A 13,418-nucleotide genomic window follows, 5' to 3' on the forward strand; every position below is an offset into this window, starting at 1 on the left:
GTTCCTGGGGAAGCCCACAGATAAGGAGACAGAGGGCTACAGAGAAGAGAGCAGGAGTTCTTGCAGGGTTGGCAGGGAGGTCAGCCATTTTAATAAGCAGGACACACATCTGATAAGGGTTTGAGGTCACGTTGACACACTTTGTCTCTCCAGCTTGTCCCGGACAGCCACCTACACTGCCTCATTTCCTCCCATCATGCCTCCTCTCCCCCTTCCCCACCTCCTCCCTTTGTCCCCTCCCATCCCTCTGTTGTTTCGTTTTATCTCTGTGAAAAATAATGAAAGCAAGCACTTGCAAGCTCGTCTCCATTGATGTTCAAATACACAACCAGCAGATTCAAAAACACATTCTGGGATCAAAGTAAAAAGGGGAGGGAGGGGGGCTCCTCTCCTTCTTTCCAATGAAATTAGGAGCGCAGAGAAGTCTCGGGTGCAGAGCTCATTTGCTAAGACTGTGAGGCAAATAGTCGTTAAAGAATGGCCCATAAGTAGGCATTAAATGGAAATGCCTGTGATTCCTGTGGATTAGCATAAGAACCTTTTCTTGCCAGGCCAGCTAATAATATTCATTTAAAATAAATACATGAGAAACGAATCTGTTTGAAAAGCGGGGCGATTGCACATATTTACTGAAGGGGCCGTCGAAATGAAAGAATGGAGATTCATGGAGTGCTCCGAGGGATGTGGACTTGCGAATCGTCGGTTCTTTGAAGTTCTAGAGACTGGAAAATTAAAGTCTTTACAAAAAATTAGGGGAGGAGAAAGGTTTTGATTCAGTAGGCTTGTAAGGGAACACAAGGCTGAAGATGTCAAGTACTTAGAGTAATGTTAAATTAACTCATTAATCTTGTTCGTCATAATTCTGCCAAATGATAATAGTCTTTAATCTCCTACCTATGACAGCAGTGACTTCCTGTTGAACTATGAGAAACTTCACTAATACTGCCATGAGTTTGGCCCCTGATTCAGCATGTAGCTCTAACAGGAGATGTGAAACTTTTATTTTGTTAGCAAAGTCTTAAATCTTTGACTTGAAACGGGGAGTTCTCAGTAGTCCAAACACATCAGGCCTGTTGCTCATAGGTTCTCTGTTGCTCGTAAGTTCGTAGGCCAAGCCAATTAAAATGACCCCCCTACCCCCCGAAAAACAAACACAGCCGCACACACGCACTTCTGCAGGGCCTTGTTTATATACCCTGTGTCAGCAAATGTGTCAATGTGTGTCCTGTGTGTGCCGCCTTCTAATGATGCCGGCCCATCATGATGGCCCAGTCAGACACTGACAGCCAAGCGCTAAAGTGGAGGAACTCCAGCCGTTTCTATAGCTACTGTGGAGTTCAAAGGCAGCCATCTTTTTCTGAGCATAACAAGAGAAGAAAGAGGCCATCACAGAGCAAGAGACCAAAGACGACCTCCAGGGTTACACGTCAAACCTAGCCCCCTCGACCCGCAGACCCTGGCAGCCCCCCCTTACCCCACGGTGTGCAGGCTCGGTCCCAGGATCTGTGGCTGGACTGTCAGAAGCCTCAGACGAGGTCAACAGAGCCAGGTAAAGATTCTCCTATCAGTATTATATTAGCCCACTTTCTTAAAGTCAAGGCTTTGAAGTGACACCAAAGTCTGTTGCAAGTATCTCTCATCTTCTGTCCTTTTTTCTAAAACACTGCAGTGTCGACATTTCAAGCATCTTTCAGCGTTTAATGTTGAGCCTTTGATTTTTTTTAAGACACTAATTTTAACATCTTCAAGGGAGAAGTGAAGGCTCTGCATTTGGGTTCTTTTGTCTGCTGTCTTCTGCCCTTTCTCTCTTTATGATATGAAAAGATCTTAAAAGGCGAACTTGTTAAAAAGAGAATCTCCATCAAAAGTAATGCAGAATGTGCTTTTTGGTGACATTTTTGCTACTTGGCCATTTAAACATGATGCCTGTCATCACGAGGCGACTTCTTCTGCTCTCTAAAGACATTTTTCAAAGCACACAGACAAAGAATGCATTTCAAGAGGCAAACAAACGGAGATTGGGAAACCTTTCATATATCACTGTACAAAGTTGAACAGCAACCAATGCAGGCTGAGACCAAATAGCTCAATTGTGTTGTGAAATCTTGGGTATTCATTATTTGGTTTGAAACATCTGCCACACATCTGCTAGAGAAATTGTTTCAGTGTCTGCTGGGTGAAACTGAAGATATTGACGAGGGAGAGAGGAGCGAGAATTGGACGGGGGAAAAGGAAATAAAACTTTCCATAACTCTATTAAAATGGGAAAACTGGACAAGACGAGACGTTTTGACTTCAAGCATGGACATGATCATAAATGTGCTGAAATAATCAAAGTCTGCACAAACAGGGACACACTAAAGCAATGCTGGGCCCTGAGTCTTATACCCACCCACATTATCATATTAGACTTAATTTATGTGTAACAGCAATCAGTCATGACTTGTTACAACTAACTTTAAGACACCGTGGCATTATTCCTCACAGTCACTCAGCCCATAGAGGAGCATATGCTTTAGTCAATACAGACCACATCACCAAAAGGAACACGCCAGCTATGTCAGCCATTATCATATCATCACCTTCTTAGAATAATGGCTGAAGCCATTTTCTGACAAAAAACGATGAGCATCCCTCCCATTAATGTATGAAACAGGGAGTGTTTGATATTAACTATGAACCTCTCCTGTCATACAGATGATACAGTTGATGTCATTCTCCACTCTAAATCTGGGGTCATTATACATCCACATCCAGGGCCTTTTCTTGCTAAACGTGGACTATAGAAATGCATAGGCCCCCCAAGCCAATAGGGGGCCCCAGAGCTGAATGTTCAGCCTCATCTGAGGAGAATTAAGATTACCTGTCTTTATCCCTTACTGTATATGCTTAAAAATAAAAGTCGGATATCAAAATGAAATAAGCCTCAATGATAAGCTATTGCTGGTGTTTTTGAGGCAAAATTAAGTCAAAATTGTTGAACTCCACTGTCACGCAGAGAGTGTGGTTCACTGACAGGTAGGACGGGAACAACTGGGTCAGTGTTAACCTGACAAGCTAGATGGATTTGTTTCACACATCCATCTTGGAAAGCTTCAATAGGAAATGTTTGAGAAAAGACAGAGGCTTTGAAAAAAAAAACTTGGAGTGTGATTGGGTGAACAATCTGTGTGTCACATCTCTACTGGCCAATAAGAGCAACAAAACGTGACGTAGCAGCTATCGAGCTGCGAGTGTGCAGCTACCGGGGAATAATGCGAAACATGGCGACTATAGACATGTAAGTACTCGACTTTTGTCATTTTTGAAAAGAAAACAACTCACTGCTGTTCTTTGTTCTTCTTTTAACGAAGAATTGTTGTCAAGTTCTGATAAAACTTACGCTTTAGCAGCATCCACACTAAGCTCTCCGGCAATAATTGCACTGGCCTCTTGCTGCTGCTTGTTTACGTCACGACACTGCTGTGCCTGAAAGTACTGCCCCTCGTCACTGACTGGTCCTGTCACTTTCTAACCGGGCCCACACAGTTCAGATGGGAGCTTAACAAGATGGATTCACCAGTGAAAAACAAGGAAATGGGCGTGTCCATCTGCTTTGCAAGGTTAGGCCAGTGTATTTTTGTGGCAGATCCGTTTCCTGTTAAAAAAAAAAAAAAAAAAAAAAAGGGCCATTTTCTTGTTGTTTTATTTTGTTCACAAAAGTATTTATTTTGTCCTCAGCTAGCCTCAGATGAATGCGAGTTAGTGAGTGACATAAATTGTGTTCTTGCTTTTAAAGTAAACAGTTTTTTTAAAACACTCAGTATGTGTTTTATTTATTGACATTTAGAGGATTTTTTTCCTTGTTTGCTTGAGTGGCTCAACTTAAGATGTTTCATTTTAATATCATGCGTATCATGCATGCATGCATCATTAGCATGTTTGTGGATCATCTACTGGATTAGGAATCTCTCCATCATAGTTTGGCAAACTAGGGGCCCCAAACAGCATTTTGCATAGGGGCCCCGCATAGCTAAAAACAGACCTGTCCACATCAACCCTCCTCTAAGATCAGCTGTTACAGCCTAACCATCGAATGTTGAGGGACATAGTTCAAATCATAAATTGTGTTATGCATGAGGTGTATAGCTAAATAATACTGACATAAGATGCAGGCATTTGCAAAAAGAACCATTAGAAGTAGAGCAGCTGTGCGTATGCAGAAAGCAGAAAATAAGGAGCAGAAAAAGTCCTGTGGAGTGTAAAAAAAAGAAAGAAAGAGGAACATAAAAAGTGCCAGGCTCGCTAGAAAACATTAAGGAAGGGAAATCTTTTAGAAATTGTTGTGTGTATATCACTTTTCTATGTAGATGATGGTCTAATGTCTTGTAATCATCGTGGGGGAAAATAAAGTTACTTCGTTTTGAATCTTTAGCATTTTCTTACAAACCAAACAAACAAAAAAGCCTAAAAAAAGTTTTCATATGTGTTCCTGTGCTCCTCTCGTTTGTCCATCATGTTTGAGAGCAGCAACAGTGATGGATGATGGTAAATATTGCTTGGTTAGTGACCATCGGTTATTCATTACTTTTCACAATGCATTGTGGGATAAAATGAGTACGCTAGTGAATAACAATGCTCACTCAGAATTCAGACACCCCTACAAAATGGTGTATTCCCTATATAATGAATAGGGAATGATTTTGGTCACAGCCTTGGTCATTATTGTTTACTGTGTGACATTTAAAAATCTTTTAGTTTAATTTCTGTTTATTTTCTTTTGTCCTTGTTGTCCCATAGCTTTTCTAAATTGAAGTGTTTTTACTTAAGCAGACATATTATTAAAGCCCAGGTTGTCCTGAAAAAAAAAGGGTGTTTAGAGTAGGACTGTGCACTGTAAGGTTGATGTTTTATACGTTTCTAAGACAATAGGTCCAGGCAAGCACAACTGTTAAAAAATGGCTTAGGGCTCTGAGGGTTCAAACATCTTACAGCTTATTCTCTTTCTCCTGTTCTTGCTCTCACACTTGCTGATTTAGAGAAATTCAAGTTATCTCATCAACACTTTAAATCTCAGCTCAAAGTGTGACAGGTAACTAGAGGTTTTTTTTTTTCCTAAAACCAAAGTAACTTCAGGGATGATTGGTTGCACATTAGTGATTGGGGAATGATTGAGGGAAGGTTTTAATGGATCAATCCCATCAGGCTTTTCAGTTTTTTTCCGAATCCTTGGACAAGATGTGAGTCTGGGTTATTGCTCAAAGAGGGTTGCTTTGTGTGGTAGTGATGTTTGACGTGACTACGTTAAACTTCTCAGCAGTATAATCCACCCTGACATTGTTTACCTGCAGAGGAATGCACATTGCAAAGTGCATCACACCTAATTTTCCACTGATGTCTGTTTTGTCACTGAAGAATTTGATCAGTGGTTTCAACATTAAATAGGCCACATTGTATGCTTTTGGAAAATCTTAGCAGGGTGTAATGAACTGCTCAATTTGGACCTTTTTCTGAGTGTTTGTTTACCTTCAGTACTCTAAAGTTAAGTTTTTTGTCTTCAGTGGGTACATTAGTTTTATGAATTAAACTATAGGATCTTAATTTATTTTCCTTGTTGATTTCCCTTATACATGAGAAAAGCACAGAGGGCTAATAAAAGTAGAAACTTCTGTTACATTTATAACAGAATTAAACATGAATGACAGATAAATGATGCTGAATGTGCTGATAAATCATTACAGTCATTCTTGGGCTGTATTATTAATTGTATTAAAAGACCTCCTTAGAATTTGGTTCTATATAGTCCAATTTAAATATCCAGTATTATGTCATGTATGTTTTAGCACTAATAAGCAGGTACTGGTGTCTGCACTCTTCTCGTGCCTCTGATACTTTGATTTGTATGTTGCCATGAGTTTTTAAATAAAACCAGGTTTGGTAAATCAGTTTTGGTATGAGGATCTCCTTCAGTGTAAACCTCTAATTAGCTGCTGATGATTTAGCCCACTTTGACTTCCTAAATGCCTTCTTTGACTAATCCAATTTACTTGAGTGCACACTTGTATTGGATTACTTTAGAACTTTAAATCTATCTAAATCTGTTTAGCTCATGAACATCAGGATGATTAGCATATCCTTTTAACAATGCTAGCTTTGCACAGCAGTGAAACTCAGTGTCCTTATCAAGACTTTATTTATATACAGGGCCTATAAAAAGTATGTAACCCCCTTGGATGTTTTACCCTTTTATTGGTTTATAAATCAATCATGGTGTTTATAATTTGGCTTTTTGGACAAAAAACATCACAAAAACATCTTTACTGTTAAATAAAAACAGATTTCTATGAAGTAATGTGTATTGAATAAAAATATTGCTCTCTTCAAAGTGACTGGCCTAATTTGAGTCAATCGATTCAGCCAGCTGGTGCTGGTAGTCTCACAGTTATTGAAAATAGTATCATACCCTGTATAGCTTTGGGGAAAATATATACGTATATGTATTTGAGATGAGCAGCAGAGCTAAGTATGTGGGTTGCACCCATGAAAAATGGGGCAGCATCTCCAAAACAAGGCTTGTTATCTTTGCAGAGAGATACAGGGATGAGATTCTGTAAGCGGCGGTATGGGTGTAGCACAAGGGGGAAAAAGGGTACTGATTACCCAGGCCAACAGTAGGGAGTGGTGTTATTATTGAATCAAAAGCAACTAAATGAATCAGTCAACAGACTGAGATTTGTATCAAATAGAATACAATGTTATAAAATATTGGGGGGGGGCTGCTTCTGTCTTCAAAATATTCAAATGTTGTAGTCCAGCGCTGTGAAATAATGCAAGTAAATTTAATTCAACCTATTAAAAAATATTGCTCATAAATGGGGAAATTATAGCTCAAAAATAGAATGCATAGATACTTGTAAAAATGGTGCTACATTTGTTGCTTGGCTTGTGACTAAGGGGGCCATGTGTATTATTCTTTCTGGGGGCCAAAAATCCCTTGCTACACCCCTGAGCGATGGCATTCCCATATCTCCCTGTCTGGGACGGAGCTCTATCCTCCAAGATGACAACACTCGCCCCCACAGAGCAGGGTTTATCAGAGACTACCTCCAGAATTTTGGGAGTGGAGAGGATTGAATGGCCTGCCAGCAGTCCTGACCTCAACCCCACTGAACACTTGTGGGATCAGCTTGGGCGGGCTGGTCATGCCAGAGAGACCAACATAACCACATTTTGCTTACTTGAAACAAATGCTGGTTGAAGAATGGGATGTCATCCCACAGCAGTGTGTGACCAGGCTGGTGACCAGTGAGGGGGAGGTGCCAGGCTGTTGTGTCTGTGTGTGGTTCTTCCACAAGCTCCTGTTTGTTAAATGAATTAACTGTTAAATTTCCATGATGTCTTGTTTCTTTAGACTATCTAGTCCAAGAGTCAATGGTCCATGGAGATATGGAGATGGAGTATATAAAGAATGCAATAAACTTCATGTTACAATAAAGAATCATAACAATGAATATGCCTTTGTAACAGATGGGGACATTCAAGCTTCAGCTGAACTTCTGACTGAATTTCATGACAAAGTAAGGTTTGTGAATTTCCTCCTTTCTGGTGTGGATCATGGGGCTAGTCCTGTATGGAAAGAAGGAAAGATTAAAGCCACAAAAACTCTTTCATCATGCACATATCATTTGAGTTTTGAGCTAAAACAAACTTGAACTCATCTACACACTTCCTTTAAATCTTGTTTGCCTTCCTTTCTTGGCTTTACATCAAGAACACAGCCTGTAACAGGTGTGTTGAAGTCATAACGTCAATCTTGTCCACTTTCTATCCTCTCTCCCCTTCTCTGCTCCTTTTCTCTCTCAAGGAGAGCAGTTTGTATCTATGTATGGAATCATCAAACAAACGTGAGCTTCACATCACATCAGGTAAAGAAGGCATGCCTGGGCACTTCTAACAGCCTCTCTAAGATGCCTGTTTTAAGTCCTCACAAGAAGTCTGCCTCTCATTGAAGTTCAAATGGATAGCTCTCGGGCACAAGCTTTCCAGGGGGGAGGGAGGGAAGCGTGCTCACCTCTGTACCAAACTTACACATCCTACCAGGGTGCTACGTGAGGGGGAAAAAAATTAAAAGTGCAGCTCATGGGCAAAGCAACCGATTCCCTCTTTTCTGTCTCTCAAGTAGCCCCCATCCCCTTTTATCACCCCGCCACCCCTCGCTGCCCCCATCCCCTCAAGCTACTAGTGCAATGTCAACAAAATTGGGGCTGGGAATGTGGCCGCCTGATGAAAATCAGCTTGCTCTATGGGATCTTCACATGAAAAGAACAGCGCCTCAGCACAGATATCCGTATCTATCATTATGAGCTCCTTCTATAGTGAAAATGAACCAATTGTGTAGATATTGGTGTCCTCTTATCCACAGTGTGCCTCGGCTGAATGGTCTTTCGCCACAAGGACCTGCCATTGAACAAAACAATTAAAGTACAAAGGGCTCGATTACAACTCTGCCACTTTGATGATGGAACAATAATTCCACCAATAGCACTCGTCATGAGTTCCTCAGGGTTCAACATTTTGGGAGAAACAGTGCTAAGCTGTATCAAATTAAGTCAGAAGGGGGAAGTTCATTTAATAGCTTGAAACTCCTGATCTCAGACTAAATATCTTTTCCCATGAGCCTTTGCCTGCCGTGCCCCTCCTCCTTCCCTGCGGAGAGGCCTAATTTTCCTGTTTTCACCGAGAACATTTCACGGTTCACAAGATCAAAAGCTTGCATAAGCTCAGCGTTTGTTTACATCAGCCTACACCGAGGCAAGTAAAGCGATGCTGACTATCTTTCTCTTTCCTGGCTTTCACTCGTTCACCATCGAACATGACCTCCCACCTCAGCTCACTGCACATGCTCTGCTCTAGAAATGCAGGTGGACGACGGAATCAAGGAACCAGTTTTGCTCCCTTGTTCCATATTCATGATGGGATCACTGAGAGTTTACTGAAGTTAATGTTTACCTTAAAGCCATCTCAATCTTTGAGAGGAGTGACTTCTTCATCTTCTTCTGTCTCCACGTGGTGCGTTTTGACACAGCCCAAATGAGGTCCTTTGACATTTGAAATGGAAGTGTGACAAGGACACAAACAAGCAGCAAATCAACACATGAATAAATAATGTGTTTGCTTTTTCAGTGTCCCAATTTGACAAACCACAGGCCATCCTTCCTGAAAGACGTCTGTGACTCATTTAGTGCTGAACTGTTTTGAATGAGCGTGTCTCTTTGAAGTTGGGCTGAGGTTTGACATGTCTTCATAGTTCTATTGTTTTTTAATTTTACACTGATTCCCTTGGACAATAAAAGTCCAATGTCATGTGAGCACACATCTTGAACAAAGTGTTTCAGGCTTACATACTGCAATGATTCGTTTGTGTTAAAATACCCAGCTCTCAGCACATTATTATCCTCTCCCCTCTGTTGGTGATGTTTTTGTGCAGATGACAGTTTACCAGGATTGTGCTTTGTTTTCCTTGTGCCTATAAATGAAATCAGACTGAAACTCAAAAGTTCCAGGGGCGGTTTGTTTCACCACTGTATTAGCCAAATTTGCATTATGCACTTTGGAGAAGAAACTAACTTGGTGAACCTTGAGAAAAAGTAACCTTAAACACTCCCTCCACTTGACTCTCTCACTCTCTTACTGTCTACTTCATTTTCTCTCTACTAAATGCTCTAAAGCAGTGGTTCCCAAAGTGGGGGTCGGGACTCCCGGGGGGTCACGAGACAGTGAAGGGGGTTGCAGGATGGTAAAACAAAGAGAAATTTCATGTGATTTAAAATCATAAATTGCTTCTATTATTTTTAAAAAATTTGTTAAAATGACTTCAAATTAAAAATCACAACATAGTTATCAGGTGATATTTGTGCTTAAATGCAAGTAAAAGTTATAAAACTACATAAAATGCAAGTTTTGAGCATGATGTTTTGTGCAATATCGTGCGCCCACACCCATAGGAAAGATGTGGGTCCCTGATCTCCGATGCCATTTTTGGAGGGTCAAGGGCTGAACAGTTTGGGAACCCCTGCTCTAAAGCACTGGTTTTCAACTGGTGGGTCAGGACCCTAAAGTGGGTCACAGAGTGCATGATGTATCGGTGAAGCCCTGAATGTTTTCTCAAAAGCCCTGAATAATTTAGGTTATAAATGAAACTCCAAAAAAGTTGGGGCACTGAGTAAAATGTAAATTAAACAGAATGCAATGATTTGCAAATGTCATAAACTCCCATTTTGAATTTGATGACAGCCACACATCTCAAAAAGGGCCACGTTTACCATTGTGTAGCAGCCCCTCTTCTCTCAAAAACATTCTGTTAACATCTGGGAAATGAGGAGATCAGTTGCTGGAGTTTTGGAGAGGAATGTTGTCGCATTCTTGCCCAATGTTGTATCCTAGCTGCTCAACTGTCTTGAGTATTCTTTGCCAGATTTTTTTTAATCCTATGATGCTCCAAATGTTTTCAATTGGTGAAAGGTCTGGACTGCAGGCAGGCCAGTTCTGCACCCAGACTCTTCTACTGTGAAGCCATGCTGCTGTAATGGATGCAGTATGTTGTTTAGTATTGTCTTGCTATGAAATATGCAAGACCTTCCCTCAAAAACACGTCTGGAATGGAGCATATATTGCTCTCAGACTTCCATACTTTTCAGCAATTATAATGCCTTTCCAGATGTTTAAGCTGACCAAGTCATAGGCCCTGATGCAACACTGTCTGATCAGAGATGCAGGCTTTTGAACAGTGTTCGGGTGACAAGCTGGACAGTCAGTCTCCTCTTTAGTCTAGAGTCCATATCTTACTTAAAGAATTTCAAATTTTGATTGATCTGACCACAGAACAGTTTTCCATTTTGTCTCAAACCATTATAGATGAACTTTGACCCAGAGAGGACTGTAGCGTTTCTAAATCATTTTCACATATGGGTTCTTCTTTACATGGTACAGCTTTTAACTTGCTTTTTCAGATGACACAGTGAAGTGTGTTGACAGACAATGATTTATGAAAGCGTCCATGAGCCCATGCAGTGATTTCCAGCACAAAATCATGCCTGTTTTTAATACAGTGCAGCCTGGGGGCCATCCAGTTTTGGCCTTCGGCCTTGGCCCTCAGGCACAAAGATTTCTCCAGATTTTGATGACATCATGTAAAGTCTTCGCAATTTGACATTGAGGAACACTTTTTGAACTTGTTCCAGAATTTTAAGACTCATTTTTCACAGGTTGGTGAGCCTCTGCCCATCTTTACTTCTGAGAGATCTTGCCTCTCTAAAATGCTCCTTTTATACTGTTTTATTGACCTGATGCCAGTTTAACTAAATAGTTGCAAAATGCTCCTCCATTCTCTTTTAAGTAAGACATGGGTCGGTTGTCTCACGATCAGAAGGTAAACGGTTTGACCCCCAGCTCCTGCAGTCACATGGTGTGACACTTAACCTCAGTTTGCTCCCTCTGCTTCATCAGCAGTGTGTAAATGTGTATGGATGCGTTAGAATGGGATTAGCTAATACTGGTGGACAATTCTCCATAGGAATCTCTGCTGTCAGTGTATGAATGTGGAGTGAAGAGATTGAAAATGTGTAAATGGGTAATTGAAACCTGAGGTGTAAAAGAACTTTGAGTTGTCAGATGACTAGAAAAGGGTTATACAAGCTTACATCCATTTACTGTTTGCCATCAAATGAAAAAAATTTAATTCAAATTTAAAAAGAGCTAATATTTTTCATGAAATTGTAAAAATGTCTGTTTTTATAGCCACTGCTTATGGGAACCGTAAACCATAGGAAAATTGTCTGTGTCATTTGAAGGAGATATTTATAAGAAAGTAGATATCTTTATGTGTTGTACTCTACTAATAAAAAAAGCATGGCTTTAATTATGTCTGTCCAGCTCACATAGAGTGATGAGAATTTCATCTCCTTTTAGAGCTCTGTATTGTTTTTCTTGCTCAATAAGAGCCGGTCTTTCAGGCTCCAAAGACAGTTCGTTATTGCAGTGGTTCTCAGCTGGTGGGTCGGGACCCAAAAGTGGGTTCTGAAGCCTTTTTCATTGGGTCACAGATGTGTGCCTGGGAAAAAGATTGCGCCAAATTGTCTGAGACTCCATAAAACATGCATGTTTTGTCCTGTTTCATTGTTTTGTTACACCTTTTGTACTGTCTTAGGCCCAAGCTCTACTATTTTTTATTAGATACATCTGATTGATCAAAAAAAAAAAAAAAATCCAAAATTCTGGTCGCAATTCTCCTTGAGGAGTTGATGGTGGGCCCTGTGATTCAACCAGCTGAGAACCACTGCATTATTGGATATCATTTTGCCTCACAGTCTCCTAAAATATTTACAAAAATAAAAATAAAGAAAAAGTTTTTCAAACCAGAGTTTACTCCCATTACAAAGCTCATCATGACTCCCTCGTAACTTGTGATCTTAAATTGAACTGTGCAAATCAGTGCCCTATGAGATTTATTTGCTGAATAGCAATGCTTTTGCACATGTCTGTGATCACACAGTCTGCGCCATCTAACCTGCTCACACCTGAATGGCAAAAGACACATGATACTCACTGGATGCTAGTGCTAAATAAATACTCCTGCTGACAAAGCCTCCCCTGTAATCTGTGTAGTGCACATTTTGCAAATGGAAAGTTATCAAAGAGTAGACATTTTAATGAAACAGTTTAACTTTACAAAAGCAAAGGTTTTTTCTGAAAGAAACTTGATTTTAAACTTCAGTCTTGTCTCTTTTTATCCGTCAGAAGATAATTAATGAAGCAATTCAGCATCAAAGAAACGAAAACACTTTCTTAGTTATACTGTGTGCTTATGAAAACCACAGATGGTTAGCATTTAATTCATATACATGTTAATTTGAATCCTGTATTTCAATCATTGCAGAGGCAGAGACAGATTTGACATTGACTGCAAGAATATATGTCCCTCCTCTCATTGCAGGAAACAAACGGTCCGATTCTGAATTTAACTCAACAAACAAGAACCATATGAGTGTCTTTCCTCTCCCGTCATCCCTTTCCACCACCCTCTCTTCCATGAGAAACATGTAAATACAAAGACCCAAAAACACATGTGGTTAGTCATAAAGCTGCAAATGTTACCCCCCCAGCCCCTCCTCATTTTTCTTCTCCTCTCTGTTCCGCCCCATGCCTCGACCTCCTCACCCGAAAAACAAACCCGCAAGATGGAGGGAGAAGAGCAAAAGAATGAGAAAACAACAAAAAACAAGAACAAAGAATGTCGGAGGGGATCACAGCATTGGGAAATGGACTTAATTGCCTGCGTGTGAAAAGTAAAAGAGAAGAGGGACAAGCTGGTGACAGGGAGCCAGCAGAAAAAACACTCTGAGCTGATGTGGGCTCCTGCAGATTGCAAAGCCATTTCCTCA

Source organism: Cheilinus undulatus, linkage group 4 (genome assembly GCF_018320785.1).
Source record: "Cheilinus undulatus linkage group 4, ASM1832078v1, whole genome shotgun sequence".
NCBI classification, from domain to species: Eukaryota; Metazoa; Chordata; class Actinopteri; order Labriformes; family Labridae; genus Cheilinus; species Cheilinus undulatus.